The sequence below is a fragment of the Tamandua tetradactyla genome, chromosome 5, assembly GCF_023851605.1.
Source record: "Tamandua tetradactyla isolate mTamTet1 chromosome 5, mTamTet1.pri, whole genome shotgun sequence".
Lineage (NCBI taxonomy): Eukaryota > Metazoa > Chordata > Mammalia > Pilosa > Myrmecophagidae > Tamandua > Tamandua tetradactyla.
The window spans coordinates 84875923-84888904 of record NC_135331.1 but is presented as its reverse complement, the minus strand read 5'-3'; the positions used below and the strand labels follow the sequence as shown (position 1 = coordinate 84888904).

General features: G+C 37.3%; 1 long non-coding RNA gene across 2 annotated transcripts in view; it reads left to right on the top strand.

The window, feature by feature from the left end:
• Positions 1 to 12982, top strand: part of LOC143682579 (uncharacterized) — a 31886-nt gene that overhangs the window by 6003 nt on the left and 12901 nt on the right. For both annotated transcript variants that reach the window (XR_013175188.1, XR_013175187.1), the window contains exon 2: positions 8123 to 8225. This is a non-coding gene — a long non-coding RNA (uncharacterized LOC143682579). The remainder of the gene's footprint in view (positions 1 to 8122; positions 8226 to 12982) is intronic.

The window sequence follows — 12982 nt, the reverse complement described above, 5'->3', positions numbered from 1 at the left end:
ATATATCTTTATGCCAGTACCATACTGTTCTGACCACTATAGCTTCATAATATGCCTTAAATTCAGGTAGCATGAGAACTCCAACTTCACTTTTCTTTCTCAGGATTCTTTCAGCTATTTGGGGCACCCTGCCCTCCCAGATAAATTTGGTTATTGGTTTTTATATTTCTGAAGAGTAAGTGTTTGGGATTTTAATTGGCATTTCATTGAATCTGTAAGTCAATTTAGGTAGAATTGACATGTTATCTATATTTAGTCTTCCAATCCATGATCATGGTATGCCCTTTCATTTATTTAGGTCTTCTGTGATTTCTTTTAACAATTTATTATAGTTTTCTTTGTATAGGTCTTTTGCATCTTTAGTTAAATTTATTCCTAAATATTTTATTCTTTTGGTTGCAATTGTAAATGGATTTTCTTTTCATGATTTCCCCCTCAGATTGTTCATTACTAGTGCATAGAAACACTATAGATTTTTGAGTGTTGATCTCAGTAACCTGCCACCTTGCAGTACTCATTTATTAAGTCTAGTAGTTTTGCTGTGGAGTTTTTGGGGTTTTCAACATATAGTATCATATAATTTGCAAAAAGGGAGAGTGTTACTTCTTCCTTTCCAATTTTGAAGCCTTGTATTTCTTTTTTTTTTTGTCTAATTGCTCTGGCTAGAACTTCCAACACAATGTTGAATAACAGTGGTGATAGTGGACATCCTTGTCTTGTTCCTGATCTCAGAGGGAAAGTTTCTGGTTTTTTCCCATTGAGAATTGTTAGCTGTGGGTTTTTCATATATTCCTTTTATCATTTTGAGGAGGTTCCCTTCTATTCCTATCCTTTGAAATGTTTTCAACAAGCAAGGGTATTGGAATTTAATAAATGCCTGTTCTGCATCAATTGAGATGATCATGTGGTTTTTCTGCTTTGATATGTTGATATGGCGTATTACATTAATTGATTTTCTTATGCTGAACCATCCTTGCATACCTGAGATGAATTCTACTTGGTCATGATGCATAATTCTTTTAATGTGCTGCTGGATTTGATTTGCAAGAATTTTGTTGAGGATTTTTGCACCTATATTCATAAGAGAGATTGGTCTGTACTTTCTTTTTTTTGTAAATATCTTTGTCTGGCTTTGGTATGATGGTGATGTTGGCTTTGTAGGATGAATTAGGTAGCTTTCCTTCCTCTTCAATTTTTTAGACAGTTTTTGACCAGGATTGGTACTATTTCCTTCTTGAATGTTTGGTACAATTCATATGTGAAGCCATCTGGTCCTGGATTTTTCTTTTTTGGGAGCTTCTTTTTTATTTATTTATTTATTTTTTATTTTTTATTTTGGGGGGAGCTTCTTAATGACTGATTCAATTTCTTTACTTGTGATTGGTTTGTTGAGGTCATCTATTTCTTCTTGAGGCAATATTGGTTGTTCATGCCTTTCTAGGAAGTTTTCCTTTTCATTTACATTGTCGAGTTTATTAGCATAAAGTGTTCACAGTATCCTCTCATTACTTCCTTTATTTTTGTGGGGTCAATGGTTATGTCTCCTCTTCCATTTCTGATTTTATTTATTTGCATCCTTTTTCTTCTTCTTTTTGTCAATCTTCCTAAGAGTCCAGAAATCTTACTGATATTCTCAAAGAACCAACTTCTGGTTTTGTGAATTTTCTCAATTGTTTTCATATTCTCAAGTTCATTTATTTCTGCTCTAATCTTCATTATTTCTTCCCTTTTGCTTGTTTGGGGATTAGTTTTCTGTTCTTTCTCTAGTTCTTTCAAGTAGGCAGTTAATTCCTTGATTTTTGCTCTTTTTTCTTTTTTAATATAGGCATTTATGGCAATAAATTTCCCTTTTATCACTGACTTTACTGCATCCCATAAATTTTGGTATATTGTGTTTCATTTTTCATTTGCCTTGAGATATTTACTGATTTTTCTTGCAATTTCTTCCTTGACCTACTGGTTGTTTAAGAGTGTGTGTGTGTGTGTGCATGTGTGTTTTTAACATGGGCAGGCACCGGGAATCAAACCCAGGTCCTCTGGCATGGCAGGTGAGCATTCTTGCCTGCTGAGCCACCGTGGCCCTAAGAGTGTGTTTTTGAGCTTCCAGATATTTGTGAATTTTCTGGCACTCTGCCTATTATTGATTTCCAACTTCATTCCTTTATGATCTGAGACAGTGTTTTTGCATGATTTCAATCTTTTTAAATTTATTGAGACTTGCTTTGTGACCCAGCATATGGTCTATCCTTGAGAATGATCCATGAGCACTTGAAGAAAAGGTATATCCTGTTGTTGTGGGGTGTAATGTTCTATAAATGTCTGTTAAGTCTAGCTTATTTACTGTGTAATTCAACTTCTCTGTTTATTGATCCTCTGTCTAGATGCTCTACCCATTGATGAGAATGGGGAATTGAAGTCTCCAACTATTATAGTAGGTGTATCTATTTCTCTTTTCAGTGGTTGTCTCATGTATTTTGGAGCACTCTTGCTTGGTGCATAAATATCTATGATTGTTATGTCTTCTTGTTGAATTGTTCCTTTTATCAATACATAGTGTTCTTCTTTGTCTCTTTTAACTGTTTTACATTTGAAGTATAATTTGTTGGATATTAGTATAGCTACTCTTGCTTTTTCTGATTGTTGTTTGCAGGAAATATTTTTTCCCAATCTTTTAATTTTAACTTATATTTGTCCTTGGGTTGAAACTGCATCTCCTGTAGACAGCACATAAATGGGTCCTCTTTTTTTAATCCATTCTGCCAGTCTATTTCTTTTTATTGGGAAGTTTAATCCATTAACATTTAGTGTTATTATTATAAGGGCAGTACTTTCTTTTACCATTTTGCTTTTTGAATTTTTTTTATGTCGTATCTAATTTTTCTTCTTTTTACCTTTACTGATAGTCTTCATTTTTGCACTCTTCTCCACAGCCTTCTCTCTTTTCTTTTCCTATCTGTCTCTAGTGCTCCCTTTAGTATTTCTTGCAGTGCCAATCTCTTGGTTCCAAATTCTCTCAGGGACTTTTTTGTCTGAAAATGTTTTAATTTCTCCCTCATTTTTGAAAGGCAATTTTGCTGGATATAGAATTCTTTGTTGGGAGCTTTCCTCTTTCAGAATCATAAATATATCATACCACTGTCTTCTCACCTCCATGGTTTCTGCTGAGAAACATAGTCTTATTGGGCTTTCCTTGTATGTGATGGACTGCTTTCCTTTTGCTGCTTTCAAAATTCTCTCTTTCTCTCTGAAATCTGACATACTGATTAGTAAATGTCTTGGAGTATGTCTATTTAGATCTATTCTGTTTGGGGTATGCTGCACTTCTTGGATCTATAATTTTAAGTCTTTCTTAAGAATTGGGAAATTTTCGGTGGTAATTTCCTCCATTTGTCTTTCTCCTCCTTTTCCCTTCTCTTCTTCTTCTGGGACACCCACAACATGTATATTAGAGCAACAACATTCAGCTCCCTAAGTGCCTGCTCATATTTTTCTATTCTTTTCCCTATATTTTCTTTTGTTTGTCAGATTTCAGATGTCCCATCCTCAGTTCACTAATCCTTTCTCTGCCTCTTGAAATCTAACATTGTAGGTTTCCATTGTTTTTTTCCTTCATCTCTACTACTGTGCCTTTCATTCCCATAAGTTCTGTGATTTGTTTTCTCAGACTTTCAGTTTCTTCTTTTTGTTCATTCATTGCCTTATTTATATCCTCTCTCAATTCATTGATTTGATTTTTGTTGAGATTTTCCATGTCTGTTCAAACATCCTGAATTAGTTGTTTCAACTCCTGTATCTCATTTGAATTGTTGATTTGTTCCTTTGCCTGGGCCATATCTTCAATTTTCCTAGTATGATCTGTTATTTTTTGCTGGTGTCTAGGCATTTAATTTCCTTAATTAGTTTATTCTGGAGATTGTTTTCACTCTTTTACCTAAGATTTTCTTGCTGATTGGCTTTATCCTCTATCTGTCCTTTAACATTCAGTTCAGCTTATTCTAGACCTCTAGCATAGGATTTGTTCAATGGATCAGAATTTTTCAGTTTCTGTTTTATTTTTCTTCCCTTTATGGAGACTTTTTTTTCTTAGGAAGGTCTACTTAGATATTATAGACACCAGTTAGATTTTCCCAGACAAGACTGGCCTCCACTCAGGAGGAAAGAATCACATGCATCAGTTTTACCTGAGGGTGAGGCCCAGCAAGTTGACAGATTTCCTATGAAGCCTCTAAAATATGTGCTTTTCCTGTCCTGCCCAGTATGTGTTGCTTGTCTGCCTACAGGTCCCACCAGCATGAAGTGATGTGGTACCTTTAACTTCAGCAGATTCTCCCTGCAGGGAGTGGGGTCAGACAGAGGAGCGGTTGTAGGCTGACTGTAATTGCCTCATTTTTCCAATCCCTGGAGTCTGTATTCCTTGAGGGAGGGTGTATTAGTTAGGGTTCTCTAGAGAAACAGAATCAACAGGGAACACTTGCAAATATGAAATTTATGAAAGTGTCTCACGTGACCATAGGAACGCAGAGTCCAAAATCCACAGGGCAGTCTCCCAAGCCGATGACTCCAATGGATGGCCTGGATGAACTCCACAGGAGAGGCTCACCAGCCAAAGCAGGAATGCAACCTGTCTCCTCTGAGTCCTCCTTAAAAGGCTTCCCATGATTGGATTTAGCATCACTAATTGCAGAAGACACTCCCCTTTGGCTGATTACAAATGGAATCAGCTGTGGATGTAGCTGACGTGATCATGACCTAATCCTATGAAATGTCCTCATTGCAACAGACAGGCCAGCGCTTGCCCAATCAGATGAACAGGTACCACAACTTGGCCAAGTTGACACCTGTCCCTAACCATGACAGAGGGATTCCACCTTAAATGGGCCCCACTACTCTCCTGGGGAAGGCACAGCATCCAGGGAATTTTCCCTGACCAAAAGAAGTTGGTTCACCTGACCAACTTCTTTGTCTCTCAGACAAGCTTAATTCTGACCTTGCCTGGGGCAGCTAGAGCCTGAGGAGCCTTGTAGTTGTATCTAATGAGCATTTAAATAGTAGAAACAAAGCAAAAAAATCCTTCTCGGAGCAGGACTCCTGTTCCAATGGTTTGTTAATCAAGAGCTTAAGTTTGTATGCTGCTTTATGTATCTCCAGGTCCCATGTGCCCCCCCCTTTTTAGGATTCAGATGTTTTCAAGTGTTTTGTGCTGTCTGATCCAAAAAAAACTTACGTTGTTTTTTTTTCTTTATCAGCCCTACCCCCTCTGCATCAGGGCAAAAACTAGTAACTTTAGCTCTTTGAGTTTTTTCTGAGCTGGGGCCTATTTTTAGTACTCAGAATTTGTTAATTAATTCCACAATTGGAGCTTGGTTGAGGTAATCCCCAGCTGCTAGTAAAGTCTCTTTCCTTTCCCCTCTGGGAAACAGCTTGTGGGGGTGAGGCACTGGCCTCCAGGGCTTGAGGGACTTACAGTTCTGGATGGGATCACCGCTGGTCCTGCTTTTTGATATATGCTGTGTGTCAGGTCACTGGTGTGGCCCCAGCAGTTGTTCTGTACTGTTTCTGGCCATTTACTAGCTTCCCTGGAAGAAAAATTAAATTCCACACCTCACTAAGCTGCCATCTTGGCTCTGTCTCCTCCACTAGGAAAATGTTTGCTTCCTGTGCCTGAAACCTTAAGCTCTGCTGGTCCACAGGACTTAATTTCAAAAGGGGAAGTGCTCCTTCCAGGATAGACAAGAATGATTCCATTGAACTGAAATTAAAACTGTCACCTGGCCAGTTTGGGCTTCTCATGCCACTGAATCAACAGGTATAGAAGGGGATTACTGTTCTGTCTGGGATGATTGATCCTGACTATCAAGGGGAAATAGGACTGCAACTACACAATGGATACAAAGAAGAGTTTTCCTGGAATTCAGTAGATCCCCTAGGGCATCTGTTAGTGTCACCATGTCCTGTGATTAAAGTCAATGGAAAACTGCAACAACCCAATCCAGGCAGGACTGCCAATTACCCCAAAATTTCAGGAATGAGGGTCTGTGTCACCCACCTAACAAAGAAACATGATCAGGTGAATTGCTTGATGAAGATAAAGGGAACATGGAATGGGTAGTAGAAGGCAGTGGTACATTTAGTTAGAAGGTAGTGGTACAATTAGTTGAAGTCTTCTAAGGAAGAAGAGAGACTCTTTTCACTGCTTCTTCAGCCAGCAAGCCTCTCCTGTGGAGTTCATCCAGACCGTTCATTGGAGCCACCAGCCTCACAGCCTGTCCTACAGATTTTGGGCTCTTCCATTCTGATGGTTGCATGAGATGCCTCTATAAATCTCATATTTACAGATCTCTCCTGTTGGTTCTGTTTCTCTAGAGAACCATGACTAACACAATATCCTTTTTAACGTTTATGTTCATCTTTTCTCCCTTACTTCAAAAGACAAGTCTTCTCACTTTTAAAGAAAAACTATTGCAAAGCCTTTGTTCTTTCATGTTGTGAAGATGAGATGCTAAAATAATTTAATGTACTACATAGGAGGTGTTTGGGTAGTATTACAAGAATAAAAGGGATTTTCTATCCTTTTGTTAGCTAAATATGTATGCACAAGATATTATTCATATATTTAGAGAGTGTATAAAATTCATAATGACTTGACAGTATTCTCACTGTCCATGTTATTTCCTGATTCTGATCTGCATGATATTAGACAACAGTATGATGTTATTCATGGTTTCAGTCATTCTTAGAAAAAAGTTATAGATCATGAAAGCAACCAAATTTAGTTTCCAATCATACTACTTTGCTCTAATGCTTCTCTAAAAGTATATGTAGTTATCTATAAGTCGGGACTTCACATACAACAAAAGTGGACTTAAAAAGAGAAGGAAGACAAGTATATACATTATATTCTACCTACTAAACAACATAACCCTGGTAAATGTATAAAGGTAAGACAGGGAGAAACTTTTGCTATGGTCTGTGGTTGATGACCCCCAACATAAGTCAACTGTTAAATGTTTTTATTTCTGAAAATAACCTTATTTTTAAAATGCTTACAATAAAAGTAATATTGTAAGCTCTTATAGCAGCCACATTTATTCCAGAGCTTTAATTGCTATTTCTAAATTCTGAGGTGCAGAGTTTTGGGGTATAAACTTTGAGGGAACTTTGAGTATCTGTGTGACACCTGAGATTCAGAGTTAGAGCTCTCCAGTTCTGAAAGTCAGCATTACTCCATACAACAACTACTAAAGATGCTGAAAAAGAGCTCACACTTCAACTAGAGATATGAATGCAGCTGGCTAGGATTAAGGTAAATCAGAATACTAGATGAAAGATGAGATTGTCTGTATTTTAAGGCTTCACTTTCTTTGTGAGACCAAAGGAAGAGATATCATTTTGTCCAAAATAACCCTATCTAATTTAGCCATTTTGGTCATTTTATTTAAACAACCTAATTCAGCTTTATTTGACATGGAAACTAGAATAAGGAATGATAGCTTGATATTCTGTACAGAATAATGTAATACCCTGATACATTTTAGAGTATCTGGAGGAGAAAATCAAAAAGAATTTGCAAAATCCCTTGAGGGACTGGAGAAAAACATGGAACTATTAAGCTTCCTCTCCTGGGGAATTACTGCTATTCCCTTAAGCAATAGAGGCTCCCAATTAATAATCCAAACCCTCAATCTTGAGGCATTCCATTATGAAACTTCAGCAAAGCTAAGTCTACTTATAATTGATGGCTAAGGTCCCGCCCAGAGAACATCTTTTGTTGCTCATATGTGGCCTCTCTCTAAGCCAAACTCTGCAAATAAACTCAATTCCCTCCCTCCTGTGTAGAACATTACTCCCAAGGGCACAAGTCTTTTGGCAACGTGGGATTGGTTGACAAAAAATGGGTAAGGAAATAAAACAAAATGTAATTTCAGTGACTAAGAGATTACAAATAGAGTTGAGAAGTCATTCTGGAGTTTGTGCTTATGCAAGTTTTAGCCAGATATTGCAAAATGCCATGGTATGCCAAGCTCCAACCAACAGTGTTCTTGAAAACAACATCCCCCCCACCCCAACATATCCTGGGTTCTAAGACTCCATAAAAGTTTTAATTGTTAAGTTTATTTTTCAGAGACTGAAAACCTCCTGATTGTCCTATGCTGGATAATCCCTGAAACACAGAAGTACTAGTTTCTCCAAGAACAACCACCAGTCAGCATGAAGAAATCAGAAAGGTAATCACCCAGATATCCCTCAAGATTGAGAGAATTATCAAATAAGGAGTTGTAATTGAGGTGTTAAGATTTAAGGGATCATTATGATTACTGAATCATTATTTAGATATTCTTGTTTTACTTTTTGGTATAATAGACAAAGGGAAATGCCTGAAATTTCAGAACTGTAATCCAGTTTCTTTGATCTCAGATAATGTTATACAGCCTTTATCTTGTGTCCTTGTGAGTGTGAAAACCTTGTCCTTTGTACCCCCTTTACCCATTTTTTTTAAACTTTGGAGTCTTATAATCACAAAGGCAGCCCTATAATGTTAATGAAGTAACTTGAGTCAGCTCAGAGAAAAACATTAACTTGTTCTTGTAATGGTTAGCTTGATTCTATCATAGCTCTATTCCTTTACATTTATATATCTTTTCTGCTTATACATGTTATTGAGATGGTAACAACTCTGTCTCTCCTTATTTCTGCTTATACTTGTTCCTGAAATGGCAACAACTCCATCTCCCCTTGTTTAAATCCAGAAAAACCTTGAACTCCTTAGACTCACAGAGATAGATTTTTTAGACCACTAGTGTTAATATCAGAAAACATAATCCTACATAGTCTGACCTGCCTGATCCCACATCAAACAGAGAAACATGTCTTTATCTTGGTGAGAAGGAGAGTTTATTATTGAAGATTCATCATCAAGGAAGTAGAGGAAAAACTTTCCAAGACCAGTTCAGAGTGGAAAGGGTGGTTTGGGCTTTTATAACCCCAAACAGACAAGGAAATGGCCAAGATCTGGAAGAAAGTGAAAATGAAAATAATAGAAGAGGAAAAACTGTTTGGTCAACATGTTTTATTATTTTGTAGTCCCTCTTTTTATTGACTATTTGGGTTTTTGATCTTGCCCTTCAAAAGGAAGTTGCTGATATTAGTTCATATGATGTTTCATTCCTGCAAGCAGAGCAAGGGAGGATTTCTGGGAATAGAAAGTAAATTTTTAAGATTAAATCAACAGCAAACTATTTCAATAAGGGCTCTTTATGCTTAAAATAATTTCAAGACTGCTTGAGTGAAATGATCATTTAAAAAACATTTTTTCTACCTGTGCTGGTTTGAAATGATGTATGTACCCTAGAAAAGCCACATTTTAATCCTAATCCCATTTTGTAAAGGCAGCTGTTTCTTCTAATTCTAATTCAGTATTGTATATTTGAAACTGTAATTAGATCATCTCCCTGGAGATGTGACTTAGCGAGTCATATCTGGTGATCTTGATGTGATCTTGAGTGATCAAGAGTGGTTGTTAAAATGGGTGGGTCTTGATTAGCATACTGGAATCCTATAAAAGAGAACAAGAGAGAAAACCAGGAGATTCTGAGAGAGCAGAATGACATAGCCATGAGAAACAGAGAGTCCATCAGCCAGTGATCTTTAGAAATGAAGAAGAAAAATGCCTCCTGGGGAGTTTCATGAAAGAAAGCCAGGAGAGAAAGCTAGCACATAACACCATGTTTGCCACATGCCTTTCCAGATCACAGAGATACCCTGACCCTGTTTGCCATGTGCCCTCTCATTTGAGATAGAGACTCTGAACTTCATTGGCCTTCTTGAATCAAGGTATCTTTCCCTGGATGCCTTAGATTGGACATTTCTATAGACTTGCTTTAATTGGGACATTTTTTCAGCCTTAGAACTGTAAACTAAGAACTGTAAACTAGCAACATATTAAATTTCCCTTTTAAAAGCCATTCCATATTGCATTCTAGCAGCTAGCAAACTAGAACACTACCTATTTAAGACTATACTAAGTATTTTTAGCTAAAGAATTGCATTGATTATTTTCTATTTTTCCAACTATCAAATTCCCACTCTTTTTTTGGGAGGGGGGAGTGCATGGACTGGGAATTGAACCCAGGTCTCCTGCATGGCAGGTGAGAATTCTACACTGAACTACCCTTGCACCCCACACAAATCCCCACTCTTTCATGTGATGTTTTCTTATTCTTAACAAATGGCATCTTGTGAGCATTTCTTATAAAATGAGAATAGATGAAGGTCCAAACTTCAGTAACTGCTTCTTTTCTGAGCAGGAGTGAACATGTTCTTACATTAATCTGGAAAATGCTTTGCACATAAACCTACAGAAACAATACAGACAACAGAAAGACACACACACATACACAGCAAGCAAAATAAAAGCTGTCCTAATAAGAACTATCTTTCAATTCATAATAAGTTCATTAACCACTCAGAAAATGAGTTTAATTTAGTATAATTTTTAACATGATTAATATTGTCTTGCATATGATTTAATATCAAAGAGATATTGTCAAATTCATCTGGTATATATGTGCAGTACTTAATGCTAATGAAAGCAGTTTCCTTCTTGAACTGCAGTCAGTAGACTTAAAGACATTCTATTTTGAAGAATAACTTTTCTCATTTGAGTGACTTCTTTATTTAATAGACTGGGCCCTTGCTTGGTGTTTTGCTTAAACTGAGCTGTGATTTCATCTAGGGCTGTAACCTGTGAAAGCTGGCTAAAGCAAACCCTCCTTGGAGGAAGATAGCTAAAGGTCATTCCCACTGCAGTAAGGCTTTCTTGGTCCTGCTTTTGTATAAGGTTTTCTTATGCAAATTTAAATAGGCCCTTGAGGATTTTACATTATTCAGTGTTTCAGGTAGACTTTCAAGTGTTTGCCCAGGCAAAATGGGTATCTGATAGCGCATCTCCCTATCCACTTATAAGGCAAATATGACCAGAAGTTAGACCTGCAGAGCCAACCAGCTCCAGCTGGAGGCAAAAAAGCACAAACTCAACATTCATTCTTCTGATCAATAGCTGCTATGTTTGCAGTCCATTTTAGGAAGATATTACCTTGCACAAGATAGGATAGGGGAAAAAAGGCAAAATGTATGCAACTTAATTCTAATCATCTAACTGTTTCAGGCAATTTATGGAAGAGAAAATTTAAATCAGCAGTGGGGGTACATGAGTAGGAGGCATCTTTCATTTCTCTCTCTTCTGGGGCTGGTTTCATTCATGAATGATGAATCCAAAGCTTAATACCCTGCAACTTTAAAGAAGTGTGAGTGATTAGCAACACAATATAAATTTCCTCCCACTTAGGGGTAAGCAGGATGTTTATTTTTTCAGTTTTCAATAACATTCAGTGTTTCAACTTGTAGGAGTATAAAGCTATGTATGTAGGGAAAGAAAGTCTATTGTCAGCAAACTTAGAAATCTTTTTTATAGTACTCCCCAGGGAAAAATGACTGCATCTCTCTGCAATTTATTATTCTAAGTCTGAATAGACATACTCTCAGTTGCATTTTTGAAGAATGGCCTCCTGTAGATTGCCTCAAAAAGACTCAAACCTAGTCTGCTTCTAGGGGCAATCTGGATTCTGAGGAAGGAAATAGGCAGTACCTTGTACCAGATGAGGTTAATTTCTTGGCATATCTTAACAATAGGCTTTTTTAAAGTATGATTCATTTTCTCAGTTTTTCCAGTTGATTGAAGTCTCCAAGTAGAGTATAATTTCCAATTTAACCTAAGTGCCTATGAGATTTTTTTGTTATTTTTGAAACAAGGCATTGCCACTATTGCTGTGAAAAATGAATGGGACACCAAATCTAGATATTATTTCTGTTAATGATACTTTTGTGACTTCATTTGCTCTTTCAGTGTGGATGGGGAAGGCTTCTATCCACCCTGAAAATGTGTTAACTAACACTAGAGGATAGTGGAAGTTTCTAGTTGCTCAAGGCATCACAGTAAAGTTTATTTGCCATCTTCTAATCCTAAATAGCTACTTTTTGCTAAAAAGCTACTTAACTTCTGGTGCCCCAACAATTCTTCCAATGAATCAAAACAGTCTCTGGGTGCTTAATTTTCTTGTTATTTGTGGTTGTTTTAGTTTACTAAAGCTGCCAGAATGCAACACACCAGAGATGGATTGGCTTTTAATAAGAGGATTTATTTAGTTAAAAATTGGTAGTTCTTCAGAGGAAAGGCAGCTAGCTTTCATCTGAGTTTTTCTGTCACATGGGAAGGTATATGGCCACATCTTCTCTTCTGGCTTCTGGGTTCCAATGGCTTTCCCTGGGGTGATTATTTCCTGCATTTCCAAACATCTGGGCTGAGCAATGAGGACTGAGATGAGATGTGCTGAGTTGCATGGGCTGTACTGTGCCTAGCCCTCTTCTGACCTCTCTCTTTTAAGCCTCCAGCTAGATAAATTAAATATCACTCATTACAGAAGGCACTCCACCTAGCTGACTGCAGATGTAATCAGCCATACATGAATTTCACTTGCTGATGATTCAAGTCCACAGCAACAGAACTGGGCACCATCACTTGGTCAAGTTGACAAAAAGGTTGTAGAAGCACCCTAGGTATATTTTGACCAATTAATCCAGCTATCATAATTTACTCATTTGTCTCAGTGGCCAATTGCTGGTTTATCACAAAATAAGTTACCTCTGCATCAGTGAGAAAGTTCACTATTTTGCTTCCCACCCTTATTTTCACCTGACACTCTTGGTGGGAAATTGGTATGGCCTAAGAAAGTGCTGCCAATGCCCTCAAGTACCTCTAATCAGAGTTTTTAGTTCTGATCCATGGGCTATTAATGCAATTGCATTTCTCTCTCTTTTTTTCTTATTTGTCAGTTTGGGCCAGTTTTTCTTCCAATGTCCTTCCTCCCTGCAGAAAGCACACTAACCTTTACTAGCTTTCTTCTTCCTATTCTCTCCACTATTCCTT